Consider the following 14,891-nt stretch of genomic DNA (forward strand, 5'->3'; position numbering starts at 1 on the left):
TTTGGGGAAAAATCTATCAATTTCAATAAATCAACATGTATGTTTTATGAGCCAGAGATTAGATTCTAGAGTATTTCCTTGGGAAAAATGAAAACATATCTAAACAAGACTACTGATGGAATGTGTCGGCCAGGCTCAGTAGCTCAAACCTCTTAATTCCAGCTACTCAGGAGGCTGAGATTGAGAGTATCATTGTCCAGGGCCAGACAAAGTGAAGTGTTCACAAACCCTCATCTCAATAATTAAAAGCTAGACATAGTGACTCATGCCTGTCATCCCAGTTCTGTGAGAAGCATAAATAGGGGGATAGTAGTCCACAATGGCCTGGGATAAAGGAGGCATATTTAAACAATAACAAAAGCAAAACTAGCCAGAGATATGGCTCTACTGGTTAAAAAAAATCAATATCAGCTGGGCGCCTGTGGCTCTCACCTGTTATCCTAGCTACTCGGAAGGCTGTGATCTGAGGATCTCAGTTCAAAGCCAGCCAGGGTATGAAAAGTCCATGAGATTCTTAGCCCCAATTAATTACCAGAAAATTGGCAGCGGCCCTATGGCTTAAGTGATGGAGCTCTAGGCTTGAGCTGAAGAGCTCAGACACAGTGCCCAGGCCCAGAGTTCAAGCCCCACTATGTACCAAACAACAACAACAAAAACAAAAAATCAACCCCAAACCTTGTCTGGCAAGCACAAGACTCTGAATTCAAACATCACTAGTCATAACAAAAGCAAAACAAAACAGAAAAAAAAGAGGGAATATCCATAACAGTTGCATTCATCACAGCCAAAAATACAAACATTCCCAGTGTCCATGAATAGAATGAATAAATAAAATGTGATGAAATAATACTCCAAAATACAAAAAGAATGCAGAGGGTTTATGTAATAAGTATCTCAGAATGAAAGAACTTTTATATGAAACAGAGCATTATGCATTGTTTCATTCATATGATGAACAAGAGAGACAGGGAAGAGGGAGGGGAAAGGAAGAGGGAAGGAGGGAAGCAAGGAAAGAAGGAGGAAGGGAAGGAAGGAGAAAGACAAGAAGGAGAAGTTGGGTATACTGTCACATGCTTTTAATCTCAGCTACTCTGGAGGCAGAAGGATCATGAGTTTGAAATCCATACAGTAACTTGACAACATACAAATTGTTTTATGGTGGATTTTTGGCAGGGAAGGTGCTGGCATGGAAACTTGAGCTTAGGCCCTGGAGGCTACCCCTAGACTGTCACTTAAGGCTGAACCACTCTTCTCCACTACTGAATTTTTACTGGCTAACTCTGGACTTCCTGCTTAAGCTGGCTTCAAGCCATGAAGCCAGGTCCCAGTCTCTTGAATAGCTAGGATTACATGAATGAGGTACCTAAGTACACAGCTTTTTAAAGATATAATATTCTCTGTCTAAAACTGTAATAAAGAAGAGTCTTGACTATTTTAAAACATTTACAGTTTTAGATTATACTCAGAAAGTTTAATCTTTTATGATAGAAAACATGACATATAAATTTAAATGGTGACCTCTTCATCAATTTAACTTAGAAACTGTCAAAACAATACTCTGTGTAAATCTTAACATCTTTGTTAAAGTTATCATTTGCATGTAATTGATCACATATGGAAAATGATGAAATTATGTATTAAGAATATTTTAAGCCGGTTGTTAGTGCTCACACCTGGAACCCTAGATACTCAGCAGACTGAGATCTAAGGATGACCATTTGAAGCCAACCTGATCAGGAAAATTCATGAGACGCTTCTCTCCAATTAACCAAAAAGGCCAGAAGTGGCATTTTGTGGCTCAAATGGTATAGCAATAGCCATGAGCAACCAACCCAGTGACATTGCTGCAACCCTGAGTACAAGAGCCAGGTATAGGGAAAAAAAAGTACATACAAAAATTATATAAAAATATATGTACATTATATATTTATAAATATGTTAATATTGTGTATTTAAAATTATATAACATGTACATTATATGTATGACATATAAGGCGTATGTATATGTCATTGTAGGTAATGCTCTGCCTAATCAATGTACAAGCAAACTCCAAATGCTCCTTTAGTAGGTCTACCAAGAGTTGTAGGTCCCTTGGCCTCTCACAGCGCTTTCCAAGGGGATTCCAAGCAAGCAGCTCCCATGGTCCTCTGGGCAGGAGGGGCGTGTCTAAGCGCGGGTGGGTGGGGCCGCGGGGCGGGGCTTGGATAGACTCCAGCCCACAGGTAGGCCCCCAGCCCCAGGTTGGTAGGGGCATCCAACTGAGCTCTGAGGGAAGATCCAGTTAAGCAAGATCCAGCCAAACTCTGGTAAACCATCTGGAAGAAGCTGGTTGCCACGAAATAGCTCTTGCAGCTGCAGCACTGAATTCTCAAACTTGGCCAGGATTTCTGTTCTTTTTGGTTCTTTCCATCTTCTTGTTAACTGAAGATAAGAGTTTCATACCCTTTCCAAACCAAGCTCAATTTGCACTGCAATCCTCACTTCTCAGCCTTCTGGGCAGCTAGAATTACAGGTGAGAGGCAACAATGCCCTGCTAATAAACTTCCTGATTTGGAAGTTCATTCTCAGGTATTTGTTTCATGAGTGGAAAATGGACTCAAAACATCTAGCATTGGAAAACCATGTGTTGACCTAGTAAGATATTTATCAAGCACTAAAAAGCTTTCACAGATTTGCCTAGCTAATTCCAATCATGTAGTGACTGCCTGACACATATTTATCTTGTCCTAATACTTGTGCATGTGTGCCAGTGCTGAGACTTGAACTCAGGCCCTGGGGATTACCCATGAGCTTTTTACACAAGGCTAGTACATGATCACTTTAGCCATTGTTCCACTTCCAGCTCTTAGATAGTTACTTGCACATAAGAGTCTCTCAGACTGTCTTGCCCTTGTGGCTTTGAACCACTGATGCACAAATCTCAGTGTCCTGAGTAGCTAGGACAACAGGCCTGACCTACCAGCATGTGGCTAGTAGTTTTGAACCTAAAGGCTAAAAGCAAATTATCCTCAAAATGCAGAATGTAATTTTATTTTTCTCTTTCAAACAAATGAGATCAGATACATTCTTGGGGTTAATGATGACCAGTAACATTTTACAAACTAGGACCATAATTCTCGGTGTGAAAACACAATCATTTACAGAGTTCTAGTGGCTCACAACTGTAATCCTAAATACTCCGGAGGCTGAGGTCTGAGAATAGTGGTTGAAAGCCACCTTCAGCAGAAAAGGCTACGAGACTGTCATCTCCAATTAAAAACAATAACAGCAACAAAGGCAGAATTGAGGGAGTTTCTCCAGGGGTGAAAAACCAATAAGGAGCGAAAAAAGCCAAACAAAAGGCCCAGGCCCTAAATTGATGCCATAATAAAAAAAAAGGATAAGGGAAGGATGAGGGAGAATAGCAGGAGGAGGGAGAGGAATAGGGGGAGAGAAAGAAAGAGGGGAAGGGAAATAGAGAAGAAAGTACAATCATTGAAATTCTAAAATCTTCTTTTCCATTTCTGTTAGTCTACTGCCAACCTATACTACCATCTAGCTGCTTTACCCAAATCTCCCTTCACGATGAAATAAGTAGAGCAAGAAGCCCATGGAGTGGCTCAGCAATGTCCGGAGAACAGTCCTACTCCTCCTCATGGACTTCGGTACAATATTTAGATTCTAAACTGAAATATTCTCTCTTTCTCTCTCTCTCTCCCTCTCTCTCTCTCTCTCTCTCTCTCTCTCTCTCTCTCTCTCTCTCTCTCTCTCTCTCTCTCTCTTCCTTTCAAATCCTGGGCTTGGGCTCAGGGCATGAGCACTGTCCTTGGGTTTTCTTCAAGGCTAGGGCTACAGCTCCATCATTTGAGCCACAGCACCACTTCTGGATTTTTCCTATGTATGTGGTACCGAGGAATTGAACCCAGGTCTTAGTGCATGCTAGGCAAACACTGTACCACTAGGCCAAACTCCCAGGCCTGTCCCCCCCCCACCTTTGCAGTCCTGAAGTGTGAATCGGGGCCTTGGCACTGTCCATGAGCCACTTCGCTTTCAAGGCTAGTGCTCTACCATTTGAGTCACAGTGCCTCTTCTGACTTTTTGGAGTAGTTTATTGTATATAAGATGTCATGTTCCGCCTCCGCTGCCTGCTCCAGCTCGGGAGACTCAAGGGGGCAGCAGGGCGGGCCGCCCAAGAGGAGAGGAGGGCTTCAGTGTCGGGGCGGAGCCGCCGCCCGAGCCCCGCCCCTCCCGGCCGCCGGCCCAGGCCCTGCCCTGCGTGGCCCCTGTGTGACAGCAGCTCTTGGTGGCGGAGGGGCTCCACAGCAGCAGGTGCGGATGGCCCCTCAGCAGATGTGGACAGCACTCGAGGTGGCGCTCCGGGTGCCCTGCCTTGACATCATCGACGCCATCTTCAACTCCTACTGCGATTCCAGCCAGAGCCGGTTCTGTATGGCGCTCCAGGTCCTCCTCTGGCTCCTCGGGATATTTGTATCCAGTATTGTTCCGATCTTGTCACAACGATCACTTTTCAAGTTTACGTGCACAGCGCAGCCTTTCTGTTAGCCGCAACTTCAGTGCTGGTGAATTATTATGCTGCTTCGCACACTGACTTCTATGGTGCCTACAACATATCAGCTTTCGGGGTTGAGCTGCTTCCTCGGAAAGGGCCCTCACTGCTGGCGGCACTCATTGTTCTACAGCTCACATCTGGAATTGGATACATCACACCACTCCAGATTCAGTCCATCTATTCTTATTATTCTACACGATATGTTTATCTTTTAGTGAGGCACATGTATCGAATTTATGGATTACAGTTATTGATGGAAGACACATGGAAGAGGATTCGTTTCCCAGATATACTTCGCGTCTTCTGGCTAACAAGAGTTACAGCCCAGGCTGCAGTGTTAATATACATTTTCAGGATGGCAAATGAAACTGAGCCCTATTTTATTTCTTGGGATGATTTCTGGGACCTCATTTGTAACCTTATAATTAGTGGATGTGATTCTACCCTAACTGTACTGGGCATGAGTGCTGTAATTTCTTCAGTAGCCCATTACTTGGGCCTTGGAATATTGGCCTTTATTGGATCAACTGAAGAAGATGACAGGCGGCTTGGCTTTGTAGTACCTGTTTTATTTTTTATTTTGGCTCTTCAGACTGGTTTAAGTGGGTTAAGGCCAGAAGAGAGACTTATTCGCTTAAGTAGAAACATGTGCCTTTTATTAACTGCAGTCCTGCATTTCATCCATGGAATGACAGATCCTGTATTAATGTCTCTCAGTACCTCCCATGTGTCATCTTTTCATAGACATTTTCCCGTGCTGTTGTCTCTGCTTGCCTGTTTGTCCTTCCTGTTTTACTCAGTTATGTTCTCTGGCATCACTATGCACTAAATACATGGTTGTTTGCAGTAACAGCCTTTGCGTGGAACGCTGCTTAAAAGTAATTGTTTCTCTCACTGTTTATACATTATTCATGATAGATGGCTACCATAATGTCCTCTGGGAAAAGCTTGATGATTATGTCTACTACGTTCGTTCAACAGGCAATATTATTGAATTTATATTTGGAGTAGTGATGTTTGAAAATGGGGCTTATACTATGATGTTTGAGTCAGGAAGTAAAATTCGGACTTGTATGATGTGCCTACATGCTTATTTTAACATCTACTTACAAGCAAAAAAGGGCTGGAAGACATTCATGAACCGTAGAACTGCCGTTAAGAAAATCAATTCACTTCTTGAAGTAAAAGGGAGCCGCTTGCAAGAAACAGGTGATGTATGTGCAATCTGCTACCATGAGTTTACAACATCTGCTCGTATTACACCTTGTAATCATTATTTCCATGCACTTTGCCTTCGGAAGTGACTGTACATTCAAGACACTTGTCCAATGTGCCATCAAAAAGTATACATTGAAGATGATATCAAGGATGATTCAAATGTGTCTAACAACAATGGATTTATTGCACCCAATGAAAATCAAAATCCAGAGGAAGCTATAAGAGAAGAAGCTGCTGAATCTGACAGAGAATTAAATGAAGATGACAGTACTGATTGTGATGATGATGATGATGATGATGATGATGATAATGACAATGTTGATGATGATGATGATGATGTTCAAAGAGAAAGAAATGGAGAGATTCGGCCCACAGGCGCAGCAGCTGAAGAACTTGTTAATGATGACACTGATTAAAATACCATTTACTAATCATTGAGGTATTCGTTTAAAATTCAGTTCATCCAAAATGAAGTAATATGCTTCACTTCAGTGTGTAACCAAGCACAAAAAACAGTATCAATGTTGAATCTGTGAATGGTTTTCCGTTTACTGTGATGTGTTACTGTAAATATACCTCTTTAATTACTTCTGGTCTCTTTGGTGACCTATTTAAATTTGTGTACATTATTGTACATAGAATAAAATGTTTTCACGTTTTTATGACAAAAAAAGATGTCATGTTGACTTTATTGCCCAGGCTGGCTTTGAACCACAATCCTCATATCTCAGCCTCCTGAGTAGTTAGAATTACAGGCATGAGCTACTACTGTTACCTGGTGATGTTCTCATACTGCAATATAAAGTATAATACTATCTGCTCATATGTGTAAAGTTTCTCACAATTTACAAAGTGTACATTATGATCATATGTAAAAAAAAGGCACTACTAAGCAGGGTAGGGCATTAGCCTTGAGCTGAAGAGCTCAGGGACTATGTCCAGGCCCAGCAGCAGGGTGGTAGCCTTGAGCTGAAGAACTTAGGGATAGTGCCCAGGCTGAGTCCAAGCCCCATGACCCACAAAAAAAATACCCTACTGTAAGCTGTCCAAATGTACTTCTTACATCTTATTTAAACCATTAAATATGGCCACCTAAGGGAGTGTAAATAACATGTAAATTATAAAGAGGCCTGAGGTGTTACAAGCTGTACCCATACTATTTTACACACTCTAAAAGCAGAATATGAAGACAAAGACAGTTTTATCAAAGAATTTCTATATGAAGGGAATAACTGAAATCCAGTCATTACATTTTACAGCGCATCAGTAGCCAAAGATGAACTAATGGTAACTAAGGGCCATTCAAGTGGTGTGTGTGTGTGTGTGTGTGTGTGTGTGTGTGTGTGTGTGTGTGTGTTTCATCCCGGGAATCAAAGCAAGGCCTTTTACTTGCTTACCACTGGGCTACCTCTGGATTTCTATTCATGACATATATTGGGGGGTGGCTGTGCTGGCAGTCGAAATCAGGGCTTTTCTCACTTGCTTGCCTATTTTTGCTCAAGGCTGGCACACTAACTGAAGCACACCTCCATTTCCAGCTTTTTTTCTGACTAATTGAAGAGAATGATGGGCATTTCTGCCTGGGCTGACTTCCATGCATGATACACAGAAGTCAGCCTCCTGAGTAGCTAAGATTACAGGCCCTGAGCACCAGTACCTGACCACTTAATGCATTTCCTGTAGTAAATAAAAATACTATATGCAGCAGAAATGAAAACAAAACTTAAAAACCAGAGGGAGGAATCCAAGTTCCTAGCAGAAAACGAGGTAAAAAGTAAAAGGGAAGAAAATGTGACCCGGTATGACTATCAAGTACTGAGTTATTACTGTAAGAGTCATGGACGCTTCTTTTGTATCTGAGATACAGAAGGTTTGTCTTTGCATCAGGTCACTCAACTATAAGCATCAGTAACTGTTAGCTTCACCACTGGATCATGAATGAACTAGACACCAGAAGTTTGTTCTCACTTTTATGAAGTATAAGAGAAAAACATTAAAGTTTAGCGCAGTAGCTCATGCCTGCCATCTCAGCTCTGTGGGAAACTGAGATTGAGAGGATGATGATTGCAGACTATATGCCATAAAAGTTACTGAGGCTCCATCTTAACAGAGAAAGCCAGCCATGGTGTCATGCTCCTTTCATCTGTGGCCAATGGCAGAATATGAAATAGGAGAGTCACTGTCCAAATACACCCTGGGCAAAAACCAAAACCCTATCTTAAAATAACTGGTGCAATTAGGTACATATAGCATTAGAAAATACAAGTGTGAAATACAATTGAAGTTTCACTGAATGATAGAATAATATATGCAATATATTACATTTTCATGTATATTGTTTCTGCAAAAATCTAGAACTTCAAAAGTTTCTTTTTTTCTTTATTTATGGCCAGTCCTGTGGCTTGAACTCAGGGCCTGAGCACTATCATTGAGCTTTCTCAAAGCTAGCATCTACCACTTGAACCACAGCATCGGTTCCAGCTTTTCTCTGTATGTGATACCAGGGAATCGAACCCAGGACTTTATGCATGCTAGGCAAGCACGCTACTTCTAGGTCAATCTCCCGGCCCTCAAAAGTGTCTTTATTAGAAAATTTGCCTGACGTTCATGATGTTCTCTTGGAAGTTCCCTCTAATATTTTCATTTGTCTGTCTACTCTGTAAAGAAAATAAAATACAGATAATTCTGGCATCAGACATGTACTTGTTAATTCCATTTCTGCTCTCATATAGACATTCTGTTGAGTTGTATTTAATCTTAAAAAGCATCATTATTTTCATTAATGTAGATTGAATAATTTTTCTATGATATTTTAAGCATTTTTTCCACACTTTAGCTGAAAGGACAGCTAAATTGAACTATGTAGAGCCAAGTCCCTTGTTTTTTTCATATTTTTATTGTAATTAATAGAAGGGTGACATTATATTCGCCAGAGAGACAGTTCATTACTTCACATACATTAATACCCTTTCTCATGTCTTGGTCCCCATTTCCCCACCCAGAGCCAAGTCCCTTGTATAAAATGTGTTCATGGTCTGGCTTTTTATGCTCACACATTTTAATGACTTACAATACGATACAATCTGTACCTTTTATTTTAGAGAGCTAAATAACACTTTGTAAGTCTAGTCCTATTTGAATGTGAATATCAAAATAATAACTATGTATGTGAAATTATTAGAAAACAATGCCAGTTTCTTACAGTATCCAATTTCATATAATTTTTAAATCATTTTTGGAGTTCTCTTCAAAACAAGCTGTTAGGCATCAATTAATATTGATCTTATTACCTTTCAAAGAAAATAATCAGTGCAGAAAAAGGGCTTAAAGTATGGCTCAACAGCAGAATGCCTACTAATCCAACTTGGTGACCTAAATACAAGCTCCATTTTTCTTTTTCACACCCCACAAAAATGAGAATGTATTTTTCTGTGTTTCAGTGAAGAGTTATTGAAGGATCTATCTATTTATCTATTTCTGTAAGTACCTACCTATGTCCATACCTACATACCTAAAACTTGTATTTATTGTGAATATATTTTAGATTAGGTTAATAATATTTTCTGTCTGCTAGTGTCTCACATCTGTAAACCTAATACTTGGGACATTGGGCACTAAAGATCCTGATTGGAAGTAAGCTCAGACAGGAAACTCAATAATATTATCATTAGCCCCCCCCAAAAAAAAGTCCTCCAAAAACCAAAACCCAAAAGCCACAAGTAGAGCTATGACTCTTAAAACATTTCAGACACCAGCATGGAAAATGAGGGGAAAACTAATGGAAAAAATACTAAATTATCTGAACACTTTTTTGGATATAAAATAAAAAATAGTGGCCTGTGAGATTTTCTCATTGCTCCCCCTACATGGGTGAGATCTGAGAGAACTGAAACTGCAGGGAGACCACCTGAACCCCTCACTGCTAGAAGTAACAGTGCCAAGGTAATGAAAAGCCCTGGAATGAAGAGATTCACTATAGAATTCTTCCAGACTAAAAGAAGTATCAATAATGTCCCACTACATGGAAAGAAAGGAACTCTGTCATTCATTCTATGAAGTCACTGTTACTCTAACAAGGAAACAACATAGACAAGTTACTTTTCTTTTTTTTCCCTTTTTCTTTTGTCTGCCATTCCTAGGGCTTGAAGTCAGGACCTGGGCACTGTCTTTGGACAGTTTTTGGTCAGGGCTAGGAATCTGCCACGTAAGCCACAGTACCACTTCTGACTTTTTCTATGTATGTTGCCCTGAGGAATTGAACCCAGGGCTTCATGCATGCTAGGCAAGCACTCTACCACCAGAGTGCTGGCTAGACAAAATGTGTTCACAAAGTATAAAGAATGTCTACGTAATTCATCTTTTGGCCAATGTGGATAGAGAGAAAGATTACATTAGAAAGAGAGACCAGAGTGAGCATGGTCTTACATTCACCGACAGTGATACTGCACATGTTCATAATCTCATGCACATTCAGCTTGAAGTAATCAATTAAAAGAAATCTGTTTCTTTATTCTATGCTCTCAAGTCCTGAATAAGAAAATCTCTATCTTCCACTCACTTCCTAACAGAAACTTCTGAAATGCATATGCAAAACAGTATTTCTTACGTGTGAGATTTCTGTCTTATTTTGCTGACTAGAACAATAGATTGTGTTCACTCTGTCCTTTGGGGCTTTTTAAATAGTTGACTCTCAGATCTGAGTGTTTCAAAATTATTTGTTACATTTATCATCCATTTCTTTTCTCTATGGTTTTCCTTTTCCTTTTCAATTCTTTCAGTAAGTTTTTCTCATGCCTATGTTTAAGGCAACTATAAAAGAATTGTTGTAACTGTCTATGTTGGCAAAGAAACTTAATGTGATTTAGTCTTTTTTTTTTGCCAGTTCTGAACTTGAGCTCAGTGACTGAGCACTGTCCTTGGACTTTCTCAAGGCTAGAGTTCTGTCACTTGAGCTTCATCACCACCTCCGGCTTTTTTCTGTGAATGTAGTACTGCGGAATCCAGCCTGGGTCTTCCTGCATGCTAGGCAAGCACTCTACCACTAGGCCAAACTCCCTGCCACTGGTATAGCCTTTTATAGAAGTTAGGACCAGCTATTGTTACATGTAATGTTTCAGTTAAGAATTTGAAATGGGCCAGGAGTTTGGCCTAGTGGTAGAGTGCTTGCCTAGCATGCACGAAGACCTGGGTTCAATTCCTTGGTACCACATACTCAGAAAAAGCCGGAAGTGGTGCTGAGGCTCAAGTGGTAGAGCTCTAGCCTTGAGAAAAATCCAAGGACAGTGCTCAGGCCTGAGCTTAAGGCCAGGACTGACAAAAAAAATTGAAAAGAAGAAAGTAGAAGAAAAGTATGTGATCTTTACCTTCTTTTTTTCTAAAAAGGAAAACAAAACAAAACAAAAATGAGTCCATTTTAGAAATTTCATGGTAGTTGAATTTGACATGTTATATATATAGAAACAGGACTAATAATCTATATAAGTAAATCATTGAGAAAAGGAATCTGTTTATCCTTACAATTTTGTCTTTCTTTCTCCCATTTCTCCTTCAAAGTTGGCATCAAGAGACAAAGTGGTTCAGTGTTCTAACTTGGGCTTTCTGATTATTGGTTCCTGCTTGCTACCCCTTTTTTCTTCTTAACCCTTCATTCTGGAAACATGTTTCTGTATATGTTACAATTCTAGGTTCATTCAACACCCACAAACATCCTCACACACCTGGTGGAAATTAAGATTTGACTCTTTTCTATCTAAAAGGAAAGATATTTGAGGTGAATAAAAACAGTCAGTCCACTGAAGTTTTGTGGGTTCCAAAAGAGTCATGGATGAGAACTATAAGTATGACATAGATGTAGCTTATGACCAGTAAGCTGTAAAACTTTGTCCAAAGTTAGCACCTTAGAATTGTGGTGAAGGATAGGAAATTCCTGAAAACTCTTAAGAGGTGAGGCCCCACCCACCCTCAGGTAGAGGTCTGCATGAATTGCTAGAGGCAGGGCTAGGGGCTTGGACCTGGCAGACCTGCACCAGGAACCCATCTCTTTTGCCATCCCTTGGTTATCTCATATTATTACAATATTTCACCTTGTTATCTGATATATTTTATATGTGCTTAATTGGTTATTTGAAATTGGATAGGGAAGAGGGGAAATCAAGATGGGGGGGGGTAGGAAGGGAAATGGGGACCATGTCATGAGAAATAGTATCAATGTTTGTGAAGTTATGCACCTTTTATCTGGTGAATATAATGTAACCCTTATTAATCACAATAAAAAAACCCTGATAATCAAAAGTCAACATCTAGTTTGTTGCCAGGGACACAGGCATCCTGCAATGCTAGCTACCCCGGAGGATGACATGTGTAGTTTCTGGTTCAAAGCTAGATTAGGCAGGAACATCAGTGAGACTCTTATCTCCAATTATCCACCAGAAAGCAGGAAGGGCAGCTGTGGCACAAGTGGTAGAGCATCAGCCTGAGTGAAAAAGCTCAGGGGCAGTAGTCAGGCCCCGAATTTAGCGCCCACACCTGCGCGTGTGAGCACACACACACACACACACACACACACACACAAACACAGAACCAATATCATAAAACAAGTCTGAAATCCGTACAGGTCAGAGAGGACAACAGATCTCCCCAACATCCACCGCCACCACGTGGGTGCGTATGGATCCCCCTTTCCAAGGAGGGTGGCAATGTGGGAGACAGGTGGAAATTCAGATGTCACAAATGAATCATCAATTCTCTCCACCATTACACCAGGAGTCTTTTCCAGGATGGAAAAGCCCCAGCCTGTGGTGACTTCACCTCCTCTGGAGCAGATAGGATGGCCAGGACCGGGTGGCAGGACTCCTAGGACTCAGGTGCCAGCTGCCAGCCCCGCCCCGCCCCAGCCCTTCTCCAGGCCTTGGAGGGCTGAGGAGCCCTTCACTACCTGGAGGAGCTCTTCACTACCCGGCCCCCTAGGGCCTACCAGACCCAGCTGAGGCCCTGCCTTCCGGATCCGCCCCCCACCCCGCCCAGGATCCTGACCACGGACCGGCGTCCTCACTCACCACTTCCGGCTCCCCGGGCACCCCGCTGTCCTCGCGGAGATCCACAGGCACTGCACCCCACACACCCGCGGGCGGCTCTGAAACCAGCCCGGGCGGGGTGACGTCTGTGGGAGTCTAACCCGGAGAAAGGTCAGCAGCGGGGCCGAGGCCCGGGGTGGAGGGCGCTGGCGTCCAGGGAAGAGCCCGAGAGGCCGCGCTCAGGATCGCAGCTCAGCTTCCGGACCGCATTGCCGAGGCTGTGACCTCCTGGGCCACGGGGCAGCAGAGAGGGAATAAAACTGGCGCCTTTGGGAGACTCCAGAGGCCTCCTACCAAGGACGCTTCTCATTGGTCAGCTCCTGAAGCCGCTCTTCCCCTCAGCCAATCAGAAACAATCTGTGCTACTGTCTCCGCCTAGCATAGCCCCACCCCCTTCCCTTCCTGGAGGCCTGAATCACCAGATGTGTTGCCCTGACTGAGTTGACTTCCAGGGAAAGAATCTAGTAAAACACCTCTATCAGTTCAAGCTTTAGCTCTTGGGGCGTTCGAACTCAGCTTAGGGGTACATCAGATTTTTTCCCCAGGCATCCATGTGTGTGTGAGCACCAGGGGCTCAAGGACTTCAAGTCTCAAGGACTTCACTTTCCCAGGATGAGTTGGAACTGTCATCCTCCAATCTCAGCCTCCTTTCAGCAAGGATGCCAGGCATGAGCCAATTCCACATGGCTTGTTTAAAAGGCTGTGGTTCTTGGTCCTGGGGCTTGAACTCTGGGCCTGGGTACTGTTCCTGTGCACTTCAGCTGAAGGCTAGTGTTCTACCACTTGACCACAACACCACTTCTGGTTTTGTGGTGGTTAATTTTGGAGATAAGCGTCTCATGGACTTTATTGCCCAGGATGGCAATAAAGGAACTGCGATCCTCATATTAAAATCTGAGTTGCTAGGATTACAGGCTTGAGCCACCGTGCCCAGCTTAAAAGGCTTTTTATCTTTAAATTTGGCAGCGATGCAGTCTGTCATCCTAGCTATACACACACACACACACACACACACACACACACACACACACACACACACAGAATTCAACATGCTATTTTATTACTTTCATTGCATCCTTCCTTTTTCACTGAATCTTACATTGCAGCGTGCTTGCTAGCTTGCTTCCTTCCTTCCTTCTTTCCTTCCTTCTTTTCTTCCTTCCTTCCTTCCTTCCTTCCTTCCTTCCTTCCTTCCTTTCTTCCTTCTTTCCTTTCTTTTGTGGGATGGTTCCAGGAGCTTGAACTCAGGCCTAGGCTCTGATTCTGACTTTTTAATTTTTTCCACTATAAGTCTGACACTGTACTGCTTCAGCCATTGTTCCATTTTCTACTTCAGGTGTTTAATTCGAGATAAGAATCTCTTGTACTTTTCTTCAAAAACTGGCTTGGAACTCTGATCCTCAGTTTTCAGCCATCTGAATTCAAAAGATTAACAGATGTGAGTAAGGAGTGCCTGGCTATCACTGAACATTTTAATTCTTTGGCCAGTATTTACTCTTCCAATCCATCTCTTTTATGCTAAAATATATTAAATTTAAAAGAGTTTTCCTGTAGACAACAGTTTGGTATTGGTTTTTAGTACACTGTGCTTCTTCACATATTTACACAAAGTCGAAGTGATACTCAATTTTTAGTCGTATTGGTAAACTTTTCTACTCATCAGAGTTTTCACTTGCATAATGTTTCCCATTTCTGCCTTTCCATTTATTTTTGCACTCTCTATATTCATCTTATTTGTTTGGATATCAAATACATTTGTCTCCTAATTTTACTCTCCTAGATTTTACAAGGATTTATTTACATTGAATGTAAAGTTATCATTTGGGGAAGTATTCATTGGAGGTTGAAGCCAAGGGTTTGTGCTTATTAGATATGCCTTCTAGTTCTGAGCTATATCCTCTAGCTATTCTGCTTTCTTTATTTATTCATTCATGCATTCATTTCTATTGCTGGTCTTGAGGCTTGAACTCAGAGTCTGAGTGCTGTCCTTGAGCTCTTTTTGCTCAAGACTATTGCTTTGCCACTTGAACCATATCTCCAGTTCCATTTT

The 14,891-nt window shown here is 41.8% G+C and overlaps 1 long non-coding RNA gene and 1 pseudogene across 1 annotated transcript in view; one reads left to right on the forward strand and one right to left on the reverse strand.

Moving 5' to 3' along the window:
- The window catches only part of LOC150039918 (uncharacterized), a 128,606-nt gene that overhangs the window by 94,560 nt on the left and 19,155 nt on the right, over window positions 1-14,891 (reverse strand). The gene's annotated exons all lie outside the window — the stretch shown is intronic.
- LOC150039927 (E3 ubiquitin-protein ligase RNF139 pseudogene) lies at window positions 4,304-6,184 on the forward strand (annotated as a pseudogene).

This window comes from Megascapheus bottae, unplaced genomic scaffold (assembly GCF_031878675.1).
Source record: "Megascapheus bottae isolate mThoBot1 unplaced genomic scaffold, mThoBot2.hap1 HAP1_SCAFFOLD_43, whole genome shotgun sequence".
In the NCBI taxonomy this organism is placed as follows: Eukaryota; Metazoa; Chordata; class Mammalia; order Rodentia; family Geomyidae; genus Megascapheus; species Megascapheus bottae.